Source organism: Dipodomys spectabilis, unplaced genomic scaffold (assembly GCF_019054845.1).
Source record: "Dipodomys spectabilis isolate Male_0828 unplaced genomic scaffold, ASM1905484v1 ptg000600l, whole genome shotgun sequence".
Lineage (NCBI taxonomy): Eukaryota > Metazoa > Chordata > Mammalia > Rodentia > Heteromyidae > Dipodomys > Dipodomys spectabilis.
The window spans coordinates 3,021,265-3,048,147 of NW_024871277.1; the positions used below are offsets into that span (position 1 = coordinate 3,021,265).

The following is a 26,883-nucleotide window of genomic DNA, read 5'->3' on the forward strand; positions in this document are numbered from 1 at the left end:
ACTCTCTTATGTCCATGTCTTATAGTTCATTTCATTGGTAACATCTTTATATGGTCATATGTACATAGTTATTAATCTTTTCTGCTCTTCTGATAAAATTATCCTAGATGTATACTAATTATTACAAACCATGGGACCTATGTTTCTTTGGGTCCAGCTTACTTTGCTTAGTGTAATTTTTTCAAGTCTTTCCATTTCCGTATGAATAGGCAATGTCATTCTTTCTGATGGAAGCACAGAATTCCTTTATGTACATATACTACATTTTCTTGATCCATTCATCTACTGAGGGGCATCTGGGTTGGTTCCATGTCTTAGCTATGGTAAATAATGCTGCAATAAACATAGTTGTGTTGGTAACTTTAGTGTGGTCTTGTTTGTGAACATTTGAGTAAATGCCCAGAAGAAGTGGGATTGCTGGGTCATAGGAGAGCTCTATGTGGAGTCTTTTGAGGAACCTCCATACTACTTTCCAAAGTGGTTGAACAAGTTTACACTCCCACCAACAGTGTAATAACATTCCTTTTGACCACATCCCCTCCAACATCTGTTGTTAGATTTCTTGATTATAGTCATTCTAACTGGGATGAGGTGGAATCTCCATGTTGTTTTGATTTGCATTTCTTTTATGACCAGAGATATTGAGCATTTCTTCATGTATCTATTGGGATTCTTATTTCCTCTTCAGAGAAGTCTCTTTAAGTCTTAGGCCATTTATGAAAAGGGAGGTTGTTTCTTTGAGGATTTGTTTTCGGGGAATTTAATTTTTTGAGTTCTAAGTATATCTTAGATATGAAGCCCTTGTCTGTTGTATGTCTAGTGAAGATCTTCTCCCAATCTGTGGACTTTCTACTAATCTTGTTAGCTATGTCTTTTGTCATGCAGAAGCTCTACAGTTTAATGCAATCCTTATTTATCCAACCTTTCTTTGGTTTGTTGTGTTTCTGGGTCTTTATTAAAGTATTAGGTAAATTAAAAAGGTAGGTTTAATTAGGTCGCTAATAAAGAGAACACCACGTGGTATTCAGGCAGGAAGAGAAGTTAATTTACTGAACTGATGCCCAGTTATGCATGGTGGAGAAGCCAACGGCCAAAGGGGAGGGCTGAGGTCTTGCCTGGGTTTAAGTAGGGAAGGGGTAGGGAGAAGGTGCAGGGACAGGGGAGGGAAGGTGTGGCACCACCGGATGCAGATGTGACTTCAAGGCCTGAGACCCTCCCTCTGTCCAATGGGAGGCAAGACTATGGGTGGCCTGGGGTGTGGCCTTGGAGGAGGGGGTGGTGACTGTCTTTAGGTGTGCCAGTTACCTAGGTGACACAAGAGACTTAGCCAAGAGGAGGGAAGAGGGTACCCCACCTTCCCAGGGCAGACCTTACATTAAGAAAACATTGGCCTGTGCCAAGGAGCCCTTCCTGTAATGTTTTCAGGGTGTTTTGTTTTGTTTTTTTAACCTCAAGGTCTTTGATCCATTCGGAATTGATTCTGGTGCAAGGTGACATAGAGGCTCTAACTTTAGTTATCTACAGATGTTTAACCAATTCTGCCAGCACCATTCACTGCAGAGACTAGTTTTTGATGGTTAATTGGAGTTAGCTAGCTTAGCACCTAGAATATCCAGGGAGGCATGGTTAAAGGTAACAAAGGAGTTTTATTTACATTAGAAAGGGGCCTGCGACTATCTTGTCCTGGGCTAGCTGCCCAGAACCAAAAGCAGCCTTGACTTCCACATCTCCAAGCCTCCAATGGGCAGTCCTGACCGTTATTAGTTGGTGTACAAACCTCCAACCCCAGACCTCCAAAACTCCAAAGCTCCAAAGGAGAAGGCTTTTCCTTTTCCTTCCTTCCTCCTTCTCTGCAGGCCTCTCCACAGGCCTGCCCTGCTCTACTCCAGTAGGATCCTCTTGCTGTCTTTCTCCTTCTGCTGTCTCTACACACACACACACACACACACACACACACACACACACACACATACACACACACACACACACACACACACACACACACACACACACACACACACACCCCGGCTCCTCAGAACACACAGCCTATATACAGACTGCGCCCCTCCCCAACCCCAACAGCTCCAATGGTTTGAACTGCCACTAATGCCAGAGGACTGGCCAGAAGACTGTGGTGTAGCCCCAAGGTCTGAAGAATAGCTAGAGTGATGATGTTCACCACTTTATATTTCTTGATCAGTATGTGAACTTTCTCCTCTTTGCTCCATTGTTTGTAAAAAATGGTCTCATTCATGTAACTTTACAGATTCTTTTATGACTTCCAAAGAGCAAGACAATCCATGGAGACATGGTTAAAGGTAACAAAAGAAGTTTATTTACACTATTTACACCAGAAAAGGGGCCTGTGGCTACCTTGTCCTGGGCTAGCTACCCCAAACCAAGAGCAGCCTCGACCACCAAACCTCCAAGCCTCCAGTGGTCAGCCCTGACCTTTATTAGTTGGTCTGCAAACCTCAGTCTGCAAACCTCCAACCCCAGACCTCCAAACCTCCATAGGGGAAGGCTTTTCCTTTTCCTTCCTTCCTCCTCCTTTGCGGGCCTCTTCACACTCCACCAGCCTGCCCTACTCTGTTCCAGTAGGTGCCTCTCCACAAGCCTTTTTGCGGGCCTCTCCACAGGCTTGCCCTGCTCTGTTGCATTAGGAGTCTCTTGCTGTCTTTCTCCTCCAGCCGTCTCTCTCTCCATCCCCCCTGCTTGGAACACGCAGCCTATAGATAGGCTACATCCCCCACCCCCACTCCAACAGGTCTAATGGTTTAAACCCCTATTCACACCCCTCCCCCAAGCCACCCACTGTCCAACCACTTCTTGACAGCTTGACAGCATGCGGTGATGTCAGCCTCTCCACGCCCCACCCCCTCCAGCAGGTCAGGCCACTGGGGCTATGATGGGTTTATTACATCTCCCACTGGTTTTCATGTCCAATCAAACCATTGATTTTTACATCCTTCTTTTGAGCCAAATCCTAAACTTTCCCCTCTCCCCTGACACCCCCGGCCCCCCATTGGACAGGCTTAAAATGCAAATTTAACAGATAACAAGGAGGGGTAACCATAGAAACGCACTAATTGACACTAACACTTGGTAAGTCTTATCCTTAAGGCATCCTCTGAGTGTCTCTGAGCAGTCCATCTTGCAGCCTTCTCTGGACATTGTTCCACTGCCTGTTTCACTTGAGAGTGATGGATCCAATGCTGTTTTCCTGCAACTTTAATAGCCAACGGTGTAGTTAGCACTACCGAGTAAGGTCCTTGTCACTTGGGCTCCAATTCAGGAGCATGATGTCTTTTTACTCACACAAGCCGTCCAGGTGAGAAAGAGTGGAGGTAGTTTTTCTCAGGAGGTCGGTGGGCCTCAGCTACAAAGGATAGTCATGGAAAAGAACATGCTGCAAAGCCTGCAGGGACTGTACAGTGTTGTAGCTAGACATTTCTGTTAATATAGTTTCCCCAAGTTTAGGAACCAAAGGGGGCAGTCTGCCATAAATTATTTCAAGGAGAGGGAATCCTCTAACATAAGGGTTTGCTCTCAGAGGAGAGCAAAGGGGAGGAGGCTTACCCAGTCATGCCCAGTCTCTGTAATTAATTTAGTTAAAAAGTTTCCCTTAAGGTCCTATTCATTCTTTCCACCTGCTCTGAACTCTAAGGTCTATAAATACAATGTAATTTCCAATTTATTCCTAGGGCCTTAGCTAATATTTGAATAACTTGGGCCGAGAAGGCTGGGCCATTGTTGGACCCCACTGCTAAGGGTAAACCCAATCAAGGAATCACTTGTTACCTGAGTGGTTTCAGTTTTTGTCGGGAATGCCTCAGCCCAGCCTGAATAAGTGTCCACTTGTATCAACGGTTATGGATACTCATATTTTCCAGGCTTCACTTCTTTGAAGTCCACTTCCTCAAATTACCAGGTGAAGTTCCCATACACACGCCCTCTCCACATGTTCCTGCCTTCCAGCATTTACCTGTTGGCAACTTTCTACATACATTACAGAGGCTTGGCAGCCTGAGGCTCCACTGGTTTACAAGGCAGTTTTAGACAGTGGCCCAGGGCAATTTACCAGGGTGACAGATAACCCAGATGTAAACAGACAGAAGGCCTGAGCCTGTACCCATGTTTTGCAAGTACACACATGTCACATTTGTACACTTGTTACCACTGTTTTTTATGCCTCTTCCTTTCATCTTAATGACTAGCAGCTCAAGAGGCCCCACTGGTTTGGGGCAGCCTCCCGAGCTACCTAATCAGGTTGGTTATTTCCCTGAACCTCAGGGGTCTCCAATTTCTTTAATGCCTGTTTAGTTCTCTGAAGCTCAGTCTGGAGCTTGGAGACTTCTTCCATTTTATTTTGGCTTTCCTCCTCCTTGTCTCTCAAGCTCATTTTCATGATCTCAATCTCCTTCTCAAAGGCCTCCTTAACTTGCAAGTGTTCTGCCAGGGGCACAGAAGAGTTCCTTTGACCATCCATCTGCTGCTGTGGCCTGCTCACAGCCCACTGCGCCTCACAGCACCTTTGCTTGCTCTTCAGCTCCTCCTTTAAGTTCTCAATGGTGCTATTGACAGACTTTTTCAGCATCTTCACCTGATCGGTTGGGACATGCTGCTTCTGCGTTCAACTCTGTGTAGCAAGGATCTCTGCAGTCTGTTTGGCCTTTTCCTCTAGTGGCTTCTCTTTCTTGTTTTTCACTTCAGTGTATTTTTGTGACTGATCTTTCAACTGCTTGTTTAGCTCTTCTGTTTTTATGCTTATTGCTCTTTCCATTTTCCGGGCATTTCCCCATCTGAGCATGTGTGTCCTTTAACTGTTTCTGAAAAGTGAGATCTCCTTCTTGAGCCTGATGTTTTCCTGCTCACTTTTCTTGGCCTCTTCTTCTCTGACACAGCACTTCTGTGTCTGCTCTGCTAGCTGCTTTCAGTTCTTTCTCTGTTGCTTTGAATTTCTGCTCACACTCTTCAAAGCTGATAATGGGTGTGTACTTCAGCCTAATACCTTCTTGTATCATACCTAGCTCCTTCTTCTGGGCCTTGATTTCTGTGTGCAGCATCAGGATCTCCTCCTGGCCTCGCTTGTAGTCAGCAAGGATGGCAGTATTGGCATCCTCTGCCTCCTTCAGCCTCTGACCTGTAGCCCCCAGCTTGGCCTCATGCTCACCCAGGCTGATGTACTTGGATTCCATTTGATTCTGAGTGTTTTCTGGGTTCCTTTGAGAATTTTGTTCTCATCTTTGACTTTTACAAGTTCCTGATTTATGTCTTCAAATCTTTTCTTCACTTCCAATAATTCTCTCTTAGTTTTCTTGAGCATTCTGTTCAATGTGCTTTTAACCTTTGTGGGTTTTGATTGGCACATACTGGAGATTCAAGCCAGTGTTTTCAGACAGGAGTGTGTGAATTTTTTCTTGGCCACATTTTTTTTGTTAAGTTCAGAGGGCTGATTTAAGTTGAACAAGGTTGGATTTCAGAGTCCTGAGCTCCTTTCCATGTTTCTCAGGAGATATGAACACAGTTTCCAGGTGGCTAACGTGCTTACTTAACCTGTCATTTTCCATCGTTCTCCTCCTTGGATATTCCTCTTTCCAATGTCCTTTTCGATGCAATAAGAACACTGTTCTAGTCCTAGTGGTGGTTCCCTACTTCCATTTACAAAAGAATTATACTGTCTTCGCCAAGGGTTTCTTGATCCCTGTCTTGGTGCTGCTACCAAAACTCAAACCCCCTTCTTTGACTGTTTTTCTTCCAGGGTATATCTGTTATCAAACACCCACTGGGCAAACACTACCAACTCAGATAACACCTTTCCCTCAAAACCTTATAACTTTCAAAGCTTTCTTCTAATAATATCTGGGGGTGACTGAGTAATCAAGGCCATATTTTGGACTCTTCAATTCTCTGGGGCTTCAGGATCTATAGGCATATAGGTCCTATAGGCCTCAAAGAAACATTCTAGAAAAGCAGTGGCAGACTCACTGGGGAGCTGCACAATCTCACTCACCTTAGATAAATTAGTTGGCTTCCTAGCCACTGCCCATATCCCTTCTAACAGTCTGGCGATAATTGATAAGCGCCTCCTTGCCTCAATTGCTGTTGTAGTCTGAGTCTGGGCAAGTCTGGGGAAAGACTCACTCCAAATATACTGGGTCATCAGTGGGGGAACTGCCTTCAAGCCACCATGTGGGATGGGCTCCCTTTCCTCCCAGGTGAAAAGCACCTGTAGAAGTTGCTGACAGGGGCTGGGAAGGTGGCTCAGTGGTAGAGCGCTTGCCTTGCATGCATGAGGCCCTGGGTTCGATTCTCAGTACCACATAAGCAAAAAGAAAAAAGCCAGAAGTGGTGCTGTGGCTCAAGTGGTAGAGCACTAGCCTTGAGCTGAAGAGCTGAGGGACAGCATCCAGGCCCAGAGTTCAGGCCCCACAACCAGACCCACCCCCCCCAAAAAAAAGAAGTTGCTGACAATCATCTCAGATGGGCTGGTGTGTGAAAAATACCGTCTCCAAAGAGGAACCCTATTGCATTGCTAGTGGGAATGTACACTAATACAACCACTCTGGAAAGCAGTCTGGAGGTACCTCAGAAAGCTAAATATAAACCTCCCCTATGACCCAGCCATACTACCCCTAGGCATCTACCCCAAGCAACAGGAACCAGGATACAAGGACACATCACCTCCATGTTCATTGCTGCACTGTTCACAAATAGCCAATATGGAAACAACCTAGATGCTCCACTACTGATGAATGGATCCAAAAATTGTGGTATCTATATGCAATGGAAGATTATGTAGCCATTAGAAAGGGCAAAATAGCTGGGTGCTCTTGGGTCACACTTGTAATCTGAACTACTCAGGAGGCTGAGATCTGAGCAGAGTTCAAAGCCAATCCAGGCAGGAAAGGCCATGAGACTCATATCTCCAATAAACCACTCAGAAAACTGGAAGTGGTGCTGTGGCTGAAATGGTAGAGTGCTAGCCTTGAGCCCAGGTCCAGAATTCAAGCCCCACAACCAACAACAAAAGAACAAAATAATGTCATTTCCAGGGAAATGGATGGAACTAGAACAAATCATGTTGAGTGAGGTAAGCCAAGATCCGAGAGACAAACAGCACATGGTCTCCCTGATATGTGGATGTTAAATTCAAAATTCAAGGAGATATGACAAAGTAAACAGGACTCGAGAAACAAAGGGCCCCCACTCAATTTGTCATATCATTTCTAAGTGACTCCATGTTCTTGACCACATACATGGTGTGTGTATATATATATATATATATATATATACATACATACATACATATATATACATACATACACATCTGAGGGAAGCTAGAAGGAGGGCGTAGAGTCAGAGGGAAACAGGGGAAAAATACAACAGTGGAGCCCATCAGCTGCACTGGACATGGATGAAAATGCACCAAGCAACTCCAGGGCAGCGATGGGAAGGAGAGAATGAGAGGGAAAGAGTGAACAGCTTACACTAATCAAAAGGAAAGAAATGTACCTATCACTGGATGTGGAAGAAATAGTTGTATGGTCAAAGCTTGTGGAATTCACAAACATTATAGACCATGATCATGACAAGTTGCTTGTGAAGGTTAAACTGTGTTTGTGACTTTAAGTATCACTATCCCACAATATTGTGAAATTTGTGAAACTTATGTAATCACAATTTCAATAAAAAGTGATTTAAAAATGAAAAAACCAGAAATCTCAACAAAGAAAAACAAAAAAGAAAAGAATATATTGTTTCAAATAATGAGATTGAGCCCCTGGGGTTTTTTCAGAAAAGGACGGATTTCGCTGTTTCCAGTTATACAGGTCATTGGTTGCAAAGGGAGCATACACTAGAAGGGGGCTTGCCCACTGTCTCCCCCAGGCACCTGGCTCAAGGGTAATCAGGGGACTCTACCACCTTTTGCCTCCTCAGGCTGGTATGAGGCACCACTTCTGGTATGGAGGCACTTAACATGGGATGCACTGATGACACAGAATAAGAGGGAGAATGTACCAGTGGGTCTTTCTCTGGGGGGTTCTATAACACCGGGGGAGATTTTTCAGTTACAGTTTCACTTACAAGAACTTTAGGACATTGTTTTCCCATCCTGGTAAAAAGGAGTAAGCAGAGGTATATACAGAACACAGATAGAACTAGTAAGAAACATATACAGACAAGTAGCCACAGACACTGAACCCACATGTCTCATATGGCCCAGATGACCTCTTGTGGAGGTCCCAGATGACTTCTGAAAGAAGCCCCAGATCACCTCTTGAGGAGGTTCCAGAGTGAGCATACTCAACCTCAAGATCACAATTAGAAATGGGAAGCTTAACCAGGTGCTGATAGCTCACACCTGTAATCTTAGCTCCTCGGGAAGCTGAAACATAATGATTGAGGTTTGAAGCTAGTCCATGTGACGCTTATCTTCATTTAACCAGCAGAAGGCTGGAACTGGAACTGTGGCTAAAGCGATAAATCACCAGCTTTGAGTAAAAAGGTAAAAGACAACATTCAGGCTCTGAATTCAAGCCCTAGGACTGGCACAGGGAGTAGGGGGGAAAGGAGAGAGAACAAGAGGGAAAAGGAAGGGAGAGTAGGGACAGAAGAAGAAAAGGAGACAGGAAAGGGAGGGAGGGAGGAAGGGGAGAAGGGAAAAGGAAGAGGAAGAAAGGAAAGAAATGTGAGGGGTTTTAATCATAATTTCCTACCTTCATGTCATGTACTCTGATCATATTCACCCCTCTGTTACTCTTTCTTATTTCTCTCCCTTCTTCTGTATCTTTCTCCTTCCATCTCTCTAGCAATAGTCCCCTTTTTACTTCAGTGACCTTGAAAACCACGGTCTTTTTAATGGCTAGCATTAGTTGTCATCTGTAACTGTCAATTCTCTGTAATTAATGTGAGAAAATTATGATGAGTTAGATAAAAAATTTCAATGAAAACAACCACGACTAAGCCAAGTGCAGGTGCTCATGACTGTAATCCTAGCTCCTCACAAGGCAAAGATCTAAGAATAGCTATTTGAAGTCAGCCCAGGCAGAAAAGTCTGTGAGACTTACTTCCAGGTAATCTGAAAAGAGCAAAGGTGGAGGTGTGGCTCAAATGATAGAGCACCAGCCTTGATCAAAACAGCCAAGTGAGAGTTTCAAAACTCTTCAGTTGCCCAAGATGATTGCGCTCTCTCTCTCTCTCTCTCTCTCTCTCTCTCTCTCTCTCTCTCTCTCTCTCTCTCTCTCTCTCTCACACACACACACACACACAACTAAAATGACTGAGTAGTTCACATGCCATTTCTCCACTATAGCTTATAATTCCCAGTTTTAAAGGAAAATCTTCAGAATGGTAAGAACTAGTCACTGTGGTGTAAATTGACATGTAAGCATGCATTTTGTTTAAATAACAGGTTTCTTAAATTGTTAGGGTTTTGTAAGTTGGATGAAAAAAGTGTGTGTGCATGCATGTGTGGGTATGCATGAATTCTCTGTGCAAGTTTCTGTGCTTAATTAAGGTTTAAGAAATATTGAAGTTACCTAAAAGAAATTAATCTATGTATAGGGAATAGTCTAATACAGGTAATTGAGTTACGTATTTGGATTTCTTCTGTGTTTGCTTTCAACATCTGTGAAGCCAGATGCATATAAACACCATTTACACATACAACTCAAAGAAGTATTTATTGATGAACAAAATCTGTAATGTTTTCATGAGCTTGGGTTTTGTTTGCAGTAGAAGTCTCCATCTGTCTTTCTTTGGCTTCATGAACTTTTCTGAGTATTGGAAAATCAATCACACAAACAAAAAACACTTCATCTTGAACAGACCTGTTTCTCTAGAATCTATTTATCTGGTGCATGAGTATGTGAAATAGTGATGTTTAGTGGTAATCATATAAATAGCTGTGTGACCAAATATGTACATGAGCATATTTCTGCAGTATGCAAGTTCTAGAAAACATATTGCCCCTAGAAAAATGTACATTTCTGGGCCAAGAAAAATGTATTAGAGACCAAGTTTTGCATATATCTATAAAACTGTGATTGCTCCACCATAATTTTGGCCTGGGGACTAGCAATCTCTTAAAGTAATTAATATAGCAAGGTGCTGCTGGATCATGCCTGTAATCCTAGCTACTCAGGAGGCTGAGATCTGAGGATCATGGTTTGAAGCCAGCCCAAACAGGAAAGCACTAAACTAAAACAAAACAGAAGTAGATCTGTGGCTCAAGTGGTAGAGCAGTAGCCTTGAATATAAAGAAGCTAAGAGACAGCATCCAAGCCCTGACTTCAAGCCCACAGATAGGCACAAAAAATTAATATAGTAGTTCAAATGCCTAGCCCAGAATCACACCTTTATCAATTATTCTTCTCACTTGTACAAACATTCTGTAATGAGTCTTCATTTAGTTATGAAAATTTCCCCTCTCTGCTCAATTCCATCTTCAGCTGTGGCTGAATTTTTGTTTCTGTTTTTAAATGTCGTTCTGATTATCTGTAAGGCTTGCTGGAGTCCAGCAGAATAATTAAATCCATGTACCTTGTCAGTTGGGTTTTTCCTTTACTGCTGAGAGGTTGCTAGGATACCCCTAAAGATACAATTCTCTTGATTAACTGCACAAGCCAGATTGCCCAAGACACATTTTTATTCATTCATGGAAATACAGGTCAGGCTTGCATTTAAATTTATAACAAGATGAGTGCCATATATCTCTGGATGCTTTTAGCATTACAGAAATGTATTTAGGTAAGCTTACAAAGAATGTGTTTTGAATGATAATTTAGTGCATAAGAATTAACCATCATTATTTTAAGCAGAGTTTCCCTTTGGGTTGTTCAATGAATGTGGATTTGAGGCTTAAAATTTTTTGAATTTGAAATCACTATGGGAAGATAGATGTAACTGTGTCCGTAGCTCTGTAGAAATTCTGTTGTGGTTATTAGGATTTATTATTTATTGGTGTGTCTGATTTCAAAATCTCATATATATATTATAGCCATTGTTTCTGCGTTATTGACTCAAAAACAGGAAACTTACAAGTGAAAAAGAACTTACAGAGAAAACCAGGACATCTATAATGGTTTGATTTGATGGAGACAGTTGTTTCAGAGGTTAAGGACTTACCCTAGTGGTGTTTTCCCTAACAATGATTTTATGGCTAATAAGTTGCTGTGTTTGATTCTTCTCACTGCCCGTGCTGTGCATTTGTTCATTTATCAAGTGCGTACAGAGCTCTTTTTTTTATTGTGAAAATACTGTACAGAAGGGTTACAATTACATGGGCAAGATAATGAACACATTTCTTATCAAGCATTGTAGCCTCCTCCTTTGTTTCCCTTTCCCATCCCATCCTTCCTCCACCTCCCCACCCAACCCTCCTCCCCCACTACCAACTTAACCCTTGACCCACTTCAGTCCCAATGCTAGGAATTAGGACAGAAAGCCTTGCACAAACAATTCTTGGAACCACAGATGGTGTTTTCTCAAGACAATATGTCAAGGTATCTGAACTTCCAGAGCTGCCTCTCCTGGGTGACCATTATCTAAACCAGACACCTGCAGTTTAGCACTTATCCTCTTGAGAGTCCTTTGTGGTGCAAGCCAACCAGTTTAAAGTACGTCATCCCCTTGATCTAACCAACAACTTGTTTCTGGTCCTTTCTCGCTTTGTAGTGCGCCAATCATACTATAGAGTTGTTTTATGATTTTCCCGCGGTTTGTAGTCATTTGTTACAAGAAGTTATGATGTATGAAAGCCCCTGCCTTCCCTAAAAAATGTACAAAAAGTGTTGTAACCCTGGGCTCGGGCCTTTCAGCGTCATGGGATGCTGCCATGCACGCGGGGGACCAAGCTCCAGCTTGCAATAAAGACTCCTTTGCTTTTACATTGGTGATGGTCTCTGGTGGTCTTTTGGATAAGGATTTCTGAATTCGGCTTTACATAACCAGTCTCTTGTTGGAGTCTCTGGTCTGCTTGTGGTGTTTGATTTTCCTGTGGCTTGGATGGTTTCCTAAGTCAGTTTGTTTGAGCAGGCAGAAAAATGCTCTGCTTTACCCAGGATTTTGTGATCCTCCTCCCAAGCTAGTTCAATGGGAGGGAGATCTGCTTTGAGTATCACAAAAGAGGGAGATGGCTGTTTTCTCTAGTTTGGAGATGCTGTGATGAGGCTAGGTTCTGGGTAGAGTTGAGGCCTTTCAGCAAACAGCAGCTTTTCCCTGAGGAGCTAGCTTCTGAGAAACAGAGCCCAACCTGGAGCCATTCTCAGGGTTTATGTTTACTGAATTTCAATTGATTGTCAAGGCTGCTGTAGGGTGGGGCAGCCTCTGGCTTACAAAGCTCTTACAGATAATTGCAATCACTAGAGTCATAAGCAGATTTTTCAATGGCAGTATGACGTAGATTCTCATACTGGAACAGTTACATCCTTACATGGAAGGGGACTGAACCACTCAGGAACTGCAGGTGAGAGATAACGAAAGAGTCCGTGGGATCAAACTATTAGTCTAGCAATGCACATGATGGGATCTCAATGGATAGCAGAGTTATTTAAGAAAGAATTGACAGCCCTGGGTAATCAATTCGATGTGGAATTGGTCAGGGAGACAGCAGAGAGGTTTTAGGGGATAAACACATGGCACAGGCCTGGTGCCCAAGGGCTGAGCCCTCAGCCCTCATCCCACCTTTCCACATTTTCTTTTTATACTTGCTCTCTCATTTATTTTTTCATTTAACTCTATTCTATTTATTTTTGCTGGCACCTGGGTCTCAACTCAGGACCTTGCGCTTACTTGGTTTGTGTGCTCACAAATGGTGCCCTGCTACTTGAGCCATGCCTCCATTTAGACTGTTTTGCTGACTATTGTAGAGATGAAATCTCTTGAGCTTTTCTGCCCAGGCTGACCTCTATTCACCATCCTCCTACTCTTAGCTAGTATTTCAGGTGTGAGCCACAGGCAACTAGCTTGTTCTTTGACTTGCGGCCTACATTTCTCAATGATTGGATCCTCCCTGGGAGCATACAGATGGCATTCTCAGCTCTAGCAAGCTCCAGCACTGAGGGCTGGGAAGGGTGAACCCTCCAGGGACCTGGCAAAGTTCTTACCCCTCTCTTGTCTTGTCTTCCTTCCTTCCTTTTTCTCTCTTTCTTTTTCAATCCTTTCCTTTCTTCTTTTGTCTGCCATACGGCTTGAACTCAGGGCCTGTTCATTGTCCTTGATCACTTTTGCTCAAGGCTACTGCTCTACCACTTTGAGCCACAGTGCACTCCCAGGTTTCTGGTGGTTAATTGGACCTAAGAGTCTCACAGGACCTTTCTGCCTGGGCTGGCTTCAAATCTCAATGATCAGATCTCAGCCTTCTGAGAAGCTAGGATTACAGACAGGCATGAGCCACCAACGCCAGGCTGGTTCTTACCCTACCAGTTTCACCTGTGTACAAATCCAAATAGTAATAACCTTACAGAGGTCCCTGAAGGTCATACTAGATGCTCAGTAATTATGATTCTCAGCCTCATGAGTTATTGTAATAATTTCCTGTTTAATTCTCAATTTCCTGTTCAAACATTTGTACCTCTGCTTTGTAAAGAGCTACAAACTGTTTTTAGGGAATTGACTTGAAACTGCAAAGCAGGATAAGTGATTTGGCTTAGACTCTGTGCTTTCTTTTTTGTGGTTTGAAGGGGACCTGATCAGAACTAAAGCCACTCTTGCTCTTGTCACCCCTGAGAACTGCCATGGGTTCTGTCACCAGGGTTGGGTCACTGAAGTCTCTCCCTTGCCTTGAATCCCAACTGGCTAAGGAGAGTGCCTCGTGGAATTCCCTTTCTTTGGTGTGAAGATGGTTGGGGTATACAGCCCATTCATTCATTCATTCATCATTCATTCATTCATTTAAGCAATCACAGAGCTCCTGCATTGCAAGCAATAGAGATGAGATCTGGCACTCACCCCTGGATCCTAGAACCCAGGTCACAGATACTTTCCACTACCCTAGACAGTGTTACTGAAAGCTTCAAGAAGTGTGTGGAAGTGTGTGGAGGTACTTTAGGTGGCTACACCTGGAGTCTTAGCTACTCAGGAGGCTGCGATCCGAGGATCATGGCTCCAAGGCAGCCCAAGTAGGAAAGGTCATGAGACTCTTCTCTGCAATTAACCACCAATAAGCAGTCCTGAAGTGACACGGGGTGGGCTGCGCACTCCAGGCCCTCCCCTTTCCCGGTATGGGTTGGACTGGGTTTCCCTTTATTTCTAATTCCAAGCAGCTCAGCCTTTCCCCGTCCAGCCCATTCCCACGTTGGTCCATCCCGACGTCTGTGCATCCGATGTGTCAGTCCATCCAGCACGACCTGTCGGTTGTCACGCACATTTCAGATGATGGCTAAGTGTCTCCACCCGCGGCCCTTTGTGGGAAGAAATACTGCCAGACAGATCGTTTGGGGCCTGGATCCCTCTTGACTTGAGGTGACAGCTGTCAATCAGTTTGGCAGACGTGCTGAGATGGCGGCGCCGCCTGGCACGCGCCATGCAGGGCGGTCCAGCCCCCGCACCGCCAGGTCTGGTCTCAGAACCGACTCAAAATATTATGGAGCCGGGCACCGGTGGCTCACGCCTGTAATCCTAGCTTCTCAGGAGGCTGAGATCTGAGGATCACGGTTCAAAGCCAGCCTGGGCAGGAAAGTCTGTGACACTCTTATCTCCAATAAACCACTAGAAAACCGGAAGTGGCACTGTGGCTCAAGTGGTAGAGTACTGGCCTTGAGCTGAAGAGCGCAGGGACAGCGCCCAGGCCCAGAGTTCAAGACCCCATGACCACAACAACAACAACAAAAAATGTCCTGGAGAACGAAGTCAGATCACAGAGAGAATTGCTAGGAAGAAGCGGGCCAGCATTCGCCAGCGTGGTGCGCGCGTGCGCATCTATTAGCGCTATAGCAACTGGAGCCCTGGGCGCCCTGAGCCTGGAGAGGGCTGGGCCTAGACAGGACCGGGCCTGGAGAGGGCGGGGCCTGGAAAGGGCGAGGCCTGAGAGGATGGGGTGTGGGGTGAGCGGAGCCCGGGACCAAGGGGCGTTGAGGGGGCGGGGCCTGGAGAGCACGGGGCCTGCGAGGGAGGGGCCTGCGGGGATTAGGCCTGGAGAAGGCGGGGCCTGATAGGACGGGGCTTGGAGAGGGCGGAGCCGGGTTCCGGGGGCCGGGAGAGGGTCGGGGCCGAGCGCTGTGTCCTGGGCCTCGAGTTTGCACATCTGTCATAGGAAAGGCACAGTTCGCCCTCAGTGGACGGGACGGGGAGGGCATCCCCCTGCCGGCGCCGCGGGGTCCCGGCCCAAAGGGTTTTCCTCTCCGGGGGCCGGGTCGGGAGCCGTTCGCAGGTTTGCGGCGCCCCGTGGTTGGTTCCCGCTGGCCAGTGGAAAATCCACAGCTCTTCCAGGAGAAGCGGGCGGGGCGGAGGCGGGAAGACCGAGCCGACCCGACCGGACCCGACCGAGCCCCGCAGGGAAAAGAGGCTGTGCCGCCCGCGCTCTCAGCCCCGCGCGGGCTCCGGGGCCTTCACCCGCGGGCTTTCCCTCCTCCCTCCGCTCCTCCCTCCCGGTCCTCTTGAACTCGGGGCCTGGGCGCTGTCCCTGCGCTCTTCAGCTCAAGCCACTTCCGGTTTTCTGGTGGTTAACTGGAGATTAGAGTCTCACGGACTTTCCTGCGCGGGCTGGCCTTGAACCTCGGTCCTCAGATCTCAGCCTCCTGAACAGCTGGGAGGCCCGCCGCAGCCCGGCCGAGCTCCAGGCCCCGGCCCCGAACAAGGACAGTGATTCCCCGGCCGCGCGTCCTCCGGTGCTGTCCGCAGCGGGGTCCCGGGAGGCCTGTGCCCCGGAGCCCGCGCCCCCGGCCCCGGACCTCTCGGAGGGGGCCGTTCAATGCCCGATCTCCCCTGGGCTCGGCCGACGCAGGTAGTGTGGAATTACATCAGCAGGGGGCACCGTTTCGCCGCCGCATTTTGCTGCTTTTTTCATTAGGAAGGGAAACACCTAAGCCATTTCTTTGTTATTGCACATCATTGTTATTCGCGAATCTAAAGATCACCGAATGACATACAGATTTATCCTTCCCCCTCCCACATGGGGGGGGGGCTGGGGAATATATTGCCAGCGCCTGGCTGGTTATATCAGTCTGGCATTGATGCTCCTTTGCTTTTTTTGTTTGTTTGTTTTAATGTTTAAATGAACAGCCATAGGGCGGTGTGTTCAGGATTATAAATCCACGCAGTATGTTAGAAACGCTGCCCATATTCATTTAGAGTTTCTCTCTAGAAACTTCCTGTCTGATAATACTTCTCATTTTCTGGGCATCTAGAAACTTCATAGAAAGATTTCATTTATTGCTTTGATTATTATAGCAGATACAGATATATCTATATATAATATATATATAAATATAGATATATATTAGTTATAGATATATATTATATATAGATCCATCTATCTTATCTATATATTTGTATATAGTTAGGAGGCTGAGATCTGAGGATTGCAGTTTGAAGCCAGTCCAGGCAGAAAAGTCCGTGAGGCTCTTATCTTCAAGGAACCACCAGAAAACTGGGAGTAGAAATGTGGCTCAAAGTGGTAGAGCACTAGCCTTGAGCAAAAGAGCTCAGGGCTAGTGCCCAGGTTCAAGCCCCATGACAGACAAAAAAAAACTCCCTTGGTTTGTTGAGTTCACTCCCTGCCCTTTCTTTATTCTGATACTGCCAATTCTCATTGTACTTAAAATAAAAACCCAGTCTACAATAGCCCTGGAGACTTCCACAGAAAGCCATGCCTTAAGACCCTACCTGCAGGTGATGGTGTTTGTAGAAGAGGCTTTCAGCAGTCATTGGATTTAATGAGGTTGGGAGGGTGGGATACAGGTGGGGACCTGGGCCTTGGGCTTCCAGCCTGGGCCTCCAGTGTGTGCAATGAAAACCTATTGTTTAGCAGTAGTCTATGGCCTTCTGTCACATGAGCCTGAGCTGGCCAAGACCCAGCTCTCGTGTGATTGTGTCATCAGGATCCGGAAGGACTCAGATTCTCTCTACCACAGATGTCACCATCAAAGCACTGCAGCCGAGTCAGTTTTTAATTTGTGCATTGAGATTTTCAATTAAAAAGATGTCAGAAGTCAGTGAGGAGAAATGCCCCTTCATTATTATGTATATTTGTTACCCTTAAAGAAGGCTCAGAAAGACCTACAGTAGAGTCGTAGAAAAAGCCTTGTTCTGGGCTTTCCATGATTCTTTTCAAAATAAAGACCAAATGTACATACAAAATACATCTAGATTGGGGTGTCATTCATCCAAGGTCTGCTTTAGAAGTTTTACAGACTAAAACTTGTTGCTACTGATGACAAAGAATTTGTTGTGTTTCGTTATTTTAAATTTTGTGCCAGTACTAAGGCTTGAACTCAGGGAGTTGGGCTCTTACACAGTTTTTCCTGCTCATGGCTGGTGCTCTACCACTTGAGCAACACCTCCAGTTCTAGCTCTTACATGGTAGGCAAGCACTCTACCATAAGCCACCTTCCCAGCCATCCAGTTCTGTCTCTTTACTGGTTAACTGGAGATGAGTCTCACAGACTTTCCGGCCCAGACTGGCTTCAAACCATGATCCTCAGATCTCAGCCTCCTGGGTAGCTGGGATTATAGGTGTGAGCCGCTGCTGCCTGGCTTGGTATAGACTGGAAAATCAGAAGAAACGTAGCTTAGACTACTTTCTAACCTTGCAACACCACATAATTACAACCCCTATCAATTGTATCTGTGTTTAAAGAAGAGTGTTTTAGCCAGATGTGACAGCGTGTAATCCAGCACTGAGGAGATAGAAGCACAAGGATCGTGAATTTGAGACCAGCCTAAGCAGCATGGGAGATCCTGTCTCAAGCCCTGATGGAGGTGTCATTATCACCGGATGGGGCCAGTTAATGCAGGAATTGGCTTCTGATGGAAGGACCAGTTCCTTGATCACCTTCCCTTGGGCACATCTACCCTTTTACCTTCTACCATGGGATGAAGCAGTCATGAATTTGCCAGGTGCTGGTGGACTTGCCAGCCTCTGGGATCAGGGGTCAAATCAATTTCTGTTCTTTATAAGTGTGTGTGTGTGTGTGTGTGTGTGTGTGTGTGTGTGTGTGTGTGTTATGATGTTCCTGGGGCTTGAATTCAGATCCTAGGCACAGTTCCTTAGCCTTAGCTCAAAGCTAGGCTCTACCTCTTGAGCTACACCTCCACTTCTGGCTCTTTGTTGGTTAACTGGAGATAAAAATCTTACAGACTTTCCTGCCTAGGCTGGTTTCAAACCAGAATCCTTAGATCTCCTGCCTAGGCTGGTTTTAAACCAGAATCCTCAGATCTCAGGCTCTTGAGCAACTAGCATTACATATGTGAGCCACCAGCACCTGGTTTATAAACTTCTTTAATATTTTGAAAAGATAAAAAAATTAAGAAATGCTTATTTAGCCATTAGAGGGGAAAAAACTTTTATGCAAAATATATACTCTTCATTACAGGCTAGAATGCAAATCAAAATAGTTACAAGCCAAAATGTTTGCTTAAAATAATAAGAGACATTATCTTTTTGAAATGATAAAAAGCAAACAAAGTGTTAGGGTAAGTCAACTTAGGATCTGTAACAGTTTCTTCTTTTATCTTTAAAGAAATACAACACATGATTACATCAAGTGGGAAGTTTATAATAGTTTTAGTATAAAATAAAGGCAGTTGAGGGAGGCAGAGGAAGAGAGGGAGATTTTAATTGAATCATTGCAAAATTGCATTGCTGTTTCCTCTTCTGTTATCTGCAAGGGCAGTTCGTCATTTTTCTACTCTGAATATCAGGGTTTTTTTCTTTTCTTTCTGTAAATTAAAAAAAAGTATTTCAGGGCATACAGGATAAGCTGTGATAACACATTTGATAGCTCTACATAATTCTCTTCTATCAATGTATGCAGTGAGTATTATGTATAGGAAATTCTTTTCATGGGCCCTGAAAGTAACCAATAACTCTAGCTGTCAGCCTTGGATAACTGCACATTTCAAGTCACCATGAAGAAATATAGGACTCACGTTAGCAGTTCCAAAAGCAATGAATACAGATGATGAACACAGATGATGAACTCCCTTCTTTCAGGATATAAGACTGCAAGTTATAACACAGACATACTTACCTCTAATAATGTCATTTCAATATACTTCTCTGTTGCCTGATACTAGAAGTATTTGTCCAAGAATTAGAGAATTTAATAATCAGCATCTCAGCACTCTGAGCCAATCTCAGAGAGCATCGGAAAATCTTACTGGAGGCTGGTGCAATATTTCTCATTCCTCCCACTTTCTCTTCCCTCCCTCCCTCCCCCCTCCTCCCTCCCTCCCTTCCTCCCTCCCTCCCTACCTCCCTTCCTTCCTTCCTTCCTTCCTTCCTTCCTTCCTTCCTTCCTTCCTTCCTTCCTTCCTTCCTTCCTTCCTTCCTTCAGTTTTGAGACAGATTCTCCCTATCAACACCAAACTGGCTTTGAACTCACAATCCTCCTGCCTCTGCCCCCAGAGTGCTGGAATTACACATATGTATAACCGTGTTCAGCTGTGTTTCCAGATTGCTTGTATTGATGCTCTGATGGTATTGTGTTGGCCTCTGGGAGTAGCTCTGATATACAGAGTAGAGCCGCTGTTGGAGCCATGCTGCTGTACTCTGGCTGAGGCAAGCCATGTGCCCCATGCGTTCCTATACTCAAACGATGTCAATCAACCCACTGTCCTCACTGAACACAGCACTGGGAAGGGATGTCTACCATCTCCATTGTGTGGAATTTTCACAGTAGAGATACAAGGGAAGAAAATTATCTCCAGAAGAAAATATAGCCAGGTACTAGTGGCTCACGCCTGTCATCCTAGCTACTCAAGAGGTTGAGATCTGAGGATCATGGTTGGAAACCAGCCCAGGCAGGAAAGTCCATGAGACTTTTATCTCCAATTAACCACCAGAAAACTGGAAGTGGAGTTGTGGCTCAAGTGGTAGAGCTCTAATATTGTGTGAAAAAAACAAAACCAGAACCTCAGGAACAGTGTCTAGGCCCTGAGTTCAAGCCCCAGGACCTGCACCAAAACAAAAATAAAAGCAAACTAAGAACCTTGGAAACAAAAAACCAGTATAGCAACTAGTAAACTGTAACAACCCATTTTAAGAAGTGGAAGAATTTGAGTATTCATTGCTTCTGTTTTAATACGTAATGTATTTGCGGTGTATTTCTTGGTAACAAGCACCCCCTCTGACTATCCTGGAGGAGTGGCTTCCCCACACCACTGGGTGGGCCTTTCCCTTCCAGCCTCTGTTCCAGGCTGGCCTGGAGCCCTGCAGCCGATTCCTCACTAGCATGATAGTGGGTTTTTATGAAAAAAATTTTTATTGTTATTGTAAAGCTGATGGACAGAGGGGTTACAGTTACCTAAGTCAGGTCATGAGTGCATTTCTTTTTGAAGTATCACCCCTTTCCCCACTTTCTCCCCGTTTTTCCCTCCCGCCCCACCCCAAGTTGTATAGTTCATTTTCAACATAGTGTCTAGTGAGTATCACTGCTGCATTTGTTCACCCTTTGTCCTCCATTACTGCTCCCCCTCTTACCTTCCCCCAAACAGATAAACTAACAAACAAGACCAAAGGTACAGAAAACAAAAACAGCAACAAAGGAGAAAAAAGAACAACAAAAACGAAAACCTCATTTCTAATTTTTAGAGTTCATTTTGATAAAGATCACTTTATATGATCACATGCACATAGCTATTGAGCCTTTGTGATCCTCTCCTAAGAATATCCTCCTTTGTTCTCATTGTGTGAATGTCTAGAGTTCTGTGTAATTTATCATGACCCAGTGTATTTTTTTTTTGTCATTTACCATCCAGTGTGTTTATTTGTAGATTTATGGGCACATTCTAGTTACTGCAAATGAGAGAAACCATGCAAACTACATTTCTTTGGTTCTGGCTTACTTTGCTTAATATAATTTTTCAACATAGTGATTTTATGAAACACTTATGTGTTTTGGTTAATGGCAGAGGAGTTGAAAGTTGTGTAAGAAAGCAGAGAGAAAGGGAGAGAGAGAGAGAGAGAGAGAGAGAGAGAGAGTGAGAGCCAGCAGAAAAGACCAGGGCACTGTCCAGCTCAGAGCTGTGGTGAAGGCTGGCATCAATCCGATGGTTTGTGTTTGGTAGCCCAGGCCGTCTCTGTGCCTCCCACCTACATAGTCCAGCCTGGTCTCAGCCACGCATTTTCTGTGCCTCTGTGCTTTGAACCTTGTATGTCCCCTTGTTCCCTTGCTTGATCGTAGGCACCTTTGAGGTCCCGTTTCATACCAGACCCATGATAACAATTCACATCCATTGCATTCCACTAAACTTTCCATCCTCTTTTTTTATTGTTGGTCGAGGGGCTTGAACTCTGGGCCTGGGCATTGTCCCTCAGCTCTTCAGCTCAAGGCTAGTGCTCTACCATTTGAGCTACAAGCCACTTTTGGTTTTCTGGTGGTTTATTGGAGATAAGAGTTTCAGGGACTTTCCTCCCCAGGCTGGCTTTGAACCACGATCCTCAGATCTCAGCCTCCTGAGTAGCTAGGCTTACAGGTGTGAGCCACTGGCGCCTGGCTTTTTTTTTTTCTTTTTCTTTTTCTTTTTTTTTTTTTTTGTTCCAGGACTAGAGCCTGAATTCAGGGCCTGGTGCTCTTGCTTGGCTTTTTTGCTCAAAGCTGGTGCTCTACCACTTGAGCCACACCTCCATGGCCACCTTATTGCTAGTTACTTGGTGATCAATGTCTCTCAGATTTGGCTGCCCAGGCCAACTTTGAACTACAAACTCCATCCTCAGAACAGCCTTCTGAGCAGCGAGGATTACAAGGGTGAGTAACTGGTATCTGTCTTCATATGAATTATTTGGGGGGTGTAGACCAAGCATTTGAGTAGCAACAAGAGATAAAATTCCTGTATCTTAAAGTAAAACTCTTCTGTGTGTGTGTGTGTGCACGTGCACGCACATGTGCACATGCATGTGCTCCAGTACTGGGGCTTGAACTCAGAACCTTGAGCTCTCACTTGGCTTTTTGCTCAAGGCTGACACTCTACTACTTGAACCACAACTCCACTTTTGGCTTTTTGCTAGTCAACCAGAGATGTGAATCTTACAGACTTCCCTGCCCACGATGGCTTCAGCCCTCAGATTCCACTCCTGAATAGCTAGGATTACAGGTGTGAGCTGCTGTGCTGGGCTTTGGTTTCATTTGAAGGGTGATGCTTTCAGACTTCTGTCATGGTGCCCCTGTGGCAGCCCTGGGTGGCAGTTGGTAACTGATCCACAAATCTGGCCAAGACACATTGACAAAACCTGCAATCCTCGTCTTTCCTCTAAGTAATACATGCATGCTACGGAAACAACTCCAGCTTGGGGCTGGGAAGGTGGCTCAGTGGTAGATCGCTTGCCTTGCATGCCTGAGGCCCTGGGTTCGATTCCTCAGCACCACATAAGCAGAAAAAAAAGCTGGAGTGGTGCTGTGGCTCAAGTGGTAGAGCGCTAGCCTTGAGCTGAAGAGCTGAGGGACAGCGCCCAGGCCGAGTTCAGGCCTCACGACCGGACCCCCCCCCCCCCAAAAAAGAAACAACTCCAGCTGTTTAGTGCCTGTGGCGCATGGAAACGCTATCTTGGTAGACTTAACCTGGGAAGCAGAGATAGCCACTGGACTTCATTTCTAAAGGTGAAGCTCAGCTCCAGTTGTTGCTTTGGAATTACTCATGGTGGAAGCGCTCTGTCACTGTTTCCAGTGAATGTAAACAGCATTTACATTCCTCTCTGTTTTCTGCATTTGCCTACATTTACAAGCATCTTCCCCACCCCCCTCTCTCATTTTTTACTGGTCCTGAGGCTTGAACTCAGGGCCTTCTCACTGTTCCTGAGCCTCTTTGTTCTCAAGGCTAGCACTCCACTACTTGAGCCACAGCTCCATATCTGACTTTCTGGTGGTTAACTGGAGATGAAAGACTCACAGACTTTCCTTCCCTGGCCTGGCCTCAAACCAGGATTTTCAAATCTCAGCCTCCTGAGTAGCTAGGATTATAGGTGTGAGTCACTGGCGTCTGCTTTCCATCATCTTTAGAGCTGAAGACCATGAATCTCAAGCTATGTATAATGGATTGCATAGATTCATCTTCATGCTATGCAAGTCGGGGTCATTTCCCTGGCTCTGCTTCTTTCTGCTTTTCTGTTGGATGATGATTTAAATGTGAAGAAGGTCATCCACTTCACACATGATGCCAGCATTCCTCTGCTCCCTGGTGCCTGGTTGGCTTCAGGCGTCAGCAACGTGGGTGCCTGGGGAGACAGAATCATCGAGATGTTTATCTGCATCAAAATTCCATCTCACTTTAGAACCAAAGAGACATTTTGTGTTACTGCACAGTGTTATGTAGGCTGCTACACATTCTCAGAAGAAAGCAGACTGGACCAGAGCATGCATTTCACCCGGATTTTGGAAAGCTTGAAGAAACAGTCATTCTTTGACAGCCCTAGGGAGATTGAGGAAGGAAGGTTGTGAGTTCAATGCCAGCCTGGGGTGTATAGTGAGACTCCATCTCAAAATAGCAACAATAAAAGGTTAATTATTTGTGATAACAAATGATGCAAAAATATAGCTTTTGAATGTAAAAGCAAGTGTGAATACTTTCTAGATTTGCATTTTATAAAAATCAGAAGTAAGCTGGGTACCGTGGCTCACGCCAGTAATCCTAGCTACTTAGGAAGCTGAGATCTGAGGATCACAGTTCAAAGCCAGCCTGGGCAGGAAAGTCTATGAGACTCTTATTTCCAGTAAACCACTAGAAAACTGGAAGTGGCGCTGTAGCTCAAGCAGTAGAGTGCTAGCCTTGAGCTGAAGAGCTGAGGGACAGTGCTCAGGCCCAGAGTTCAAGCCCCACAACCACCACCACCAACAACAACAACAAAAACCAGAAGTAATGCTAGATTTTTACTATGCAATATGGTTGTAGGAATTAGAGAAAATTCAATACAATACAGAGGAAATAAACATCTTTATAGCTGAAATGTACAATTTCAAATGTTATAAGATTCTCTTCTCAATATATTTGCAGGGGTTTTATATGTTTGCTTGTTGTTTGGGAGGTTAAAGGTAGAGTTGTATTCATGCTAGCTCTCTACTATGGGGCTACATCTTCAGCCATTATTTTCAATTTTTATATACAATTAAGATTATAATCTTATGATTCACATACTGTAATTTTCATTGTACAGTATTATATTACATGTTCTTCAGAAACATGAATGTTCATAGCTATGTAATAATCCATCATGTGTTTTATTTTTGAATACTCTCCTACTGATATTTCTAAGGAAGAGCTAGAACATATTACATTTGTATATCACATCCTGAGAAAATGTTTTCTCCAATGATGTGGGTAGAAATGTAGGGACATATTTGTACTAGAGATATTTATTTCTTACAATAGTATCACAAAAGCTATGTCTGGGAAATTTCTTTGTGCAAACATATTACATGAACATTTTATAACATGCCAGGATTTGTTCTATGTACTTTCACACATACCAGTTTTACTGTGAACTGATGTGTTTTTTGTGTGTTCTGGTCCTTGGACTTGAACTCAGGGCCTGGGCACTGTCCCTGAGCTTGTTTTGTTCAAAGCTAGCACTCTACCACTCAAGCCATGACTCCACTTCTGGCTTTTTGGTGGTTAATTGGAGATAAGAGTCTCATGGACTTTCCTGCCAGGGCTGGCTTAGAACCTCAATCCTCAGATTTCAGTCTCCTGAGTAGCAAGGATTACAGGTGTGAGCCACTGGCATCCAACTTCGATTTTTATTATTTGCAGTCCTGGTGTTCTTTAAAGTCCCTCCAACTCATGTGGTAAATACTCAAACTTGTTCCTCTGGGAAATACAGGATTAAGTTCCTAAGTTTCTCTGGCCCTATTTTTTCCCAAGTAAATAAAGGATTTCATGTGTGTTTCTGCTTAAAGACAATTTACAGCTTATTGCTGGTTTGTTAACTTTGAAATCATAGCCAGCAGGACTAGAGTTCCTGCCCAATGACGCTCAGCTCACACTCACATTTTCTCCATTAGCCATATCACTGCTTTCTTGTTGTAAAAGTTTAGGACAGCACCATAGAATTGGGGACATTTTAAACACTAAAATTACCAAAGATATGAGAGAGAGAGAGAGAGACAGAGAGACAGAGAGACAGAGAGACTGAGAGAAAGAGAAAGAGAAAACTAAATAGACTGGGAATTTTTTTCATTTACATAGTAAGAACGGGAAGGGGGCTGGGAAGGTAGCTCAGTGGTAGAGTGCATGCCTTGCAAGCATGAGGCCCTGGGTTCAATTCCTCAGCACCACATAAACAGAAAAAGCCGGAAGTGGCGCTGTGGCTCCAGTGGTAGAGCACTAGCCTTGAGCTGAAGAGCTGAGGGACAGCGCCCAGACCCAGAGCTCAGGCCCCACGACCGGCAAAAAAAAAAGAACGGGAAGGCAGAATATTGCCTTGTTTAACTTTTACCTCTGTGAACACTCAGGAATAACCAGGAAAGCTCTAGAAGTACTGATTGTAGGTTTATAAGTAAATGTTATTGAGTAGGCAGATTCACAAACATGAAAACTGGGGAAAACAAGAATCAGCTGCTCCAGGAAAAGTAAGTTCCCAGTGGTGAAAGAAAACAGTGTGGTAAAATTCTCTGTCATCTGATCAGATTGATCATTTCTGATACCCTCATAATACAGCGCACACACTTAAAGTTTGCATATTTTCAAATCTCTTTGGCTCAAAGTAGGGAGAAATCTACTCTCCCCTTGTGGGCCAACATTATCGATCTTTATCTTACAGGTGGCCAATAACATCCATTGAACTTGTCTGGCAGGAAGCTTGAGAGAGAATCTGGAAGGGGAATTCACTATTCTGGCCAAAATAACCAGAGAAAGCAGCGGTATTTAACTCCAGTGCCTGTTTGTGACTGTGTATATTACTTGCAAATCATTTTTCTCCTAGTACTATGACAGCCTCAAGGAGAAACAGAGGAGAACAGCAGCTCCTTTGCTGCAGCTAAAGCAGCACTGGTGGACGGTCTGTGCTGGGCCCTGAGCATTGCTCCAGGCAGTGATCGTCTCCAGACCCAACCCTCAGTGCAACCAGCAAACAGCCTGGAAAAAGCACATTGAGTGACATCTGGAAAATAAACAATAAGCACAGTGTTACTTGGGGAAGGGTGCTGAAGTTATTGATATTATCACTGAAATCCTAAGTACTTTACCTCCTAAGAAGTAATCTGAAAACGTCATATAACAACTTTCTTCTTAGGAATGTTAAGAAAGGAATACTTTTAGAAGAAACACATTTTTTCCATTATTCCAGAATAAGCACTCGTCTTTGTTTTATTTTTGTGTGGAGCTTGAACTCATGGCTCACAACCTGGGCACTGTCTCGAGCTGTTTTCTGCTCAAGGCTAGCCCTCTTCTGCTTTGAGCCACAGCTCCACTTCCAGTTTCTTTGGTGGTTCATTGGAAATGACAGTCTTACAGACTTTCTTAGTGGGACTGACTTTGAACCGTGATGCTCAGATCACAGCCTCCTGGGTAGGTAGGATGACAGGTGTGAGCCACCAGCCACTAATAATTTGAAATCATGATTTGTAGAGCTACTTTACCCAACATATTTATTTTTTTTTTTAAATTTTATTTTATTTTATTTGAGAACATACAGTACAGAGGGGTTACAATTACATGGGCAGGATAATGCATACATTTCTTACCAAGCATTGCAGCCTCCTCCTTTGTTTACCCTTCACCTCCCTTCCC

At 44.5% G+C, this 26,883-nt stretch overlaps 1 pseudogene; it reads right to left on the reverse strand.

Moving 5' to 3' along the window:
* Positions 1-4,261: 4,261 nt before the first annotated feature.
* On the reverse strand, positions 4,262-26,571 carry LOC122100773 (annotated as a pseudogene).
* Between the last annotated feature and the right edge of the window lie 312 nt (positions 26,572-26,883).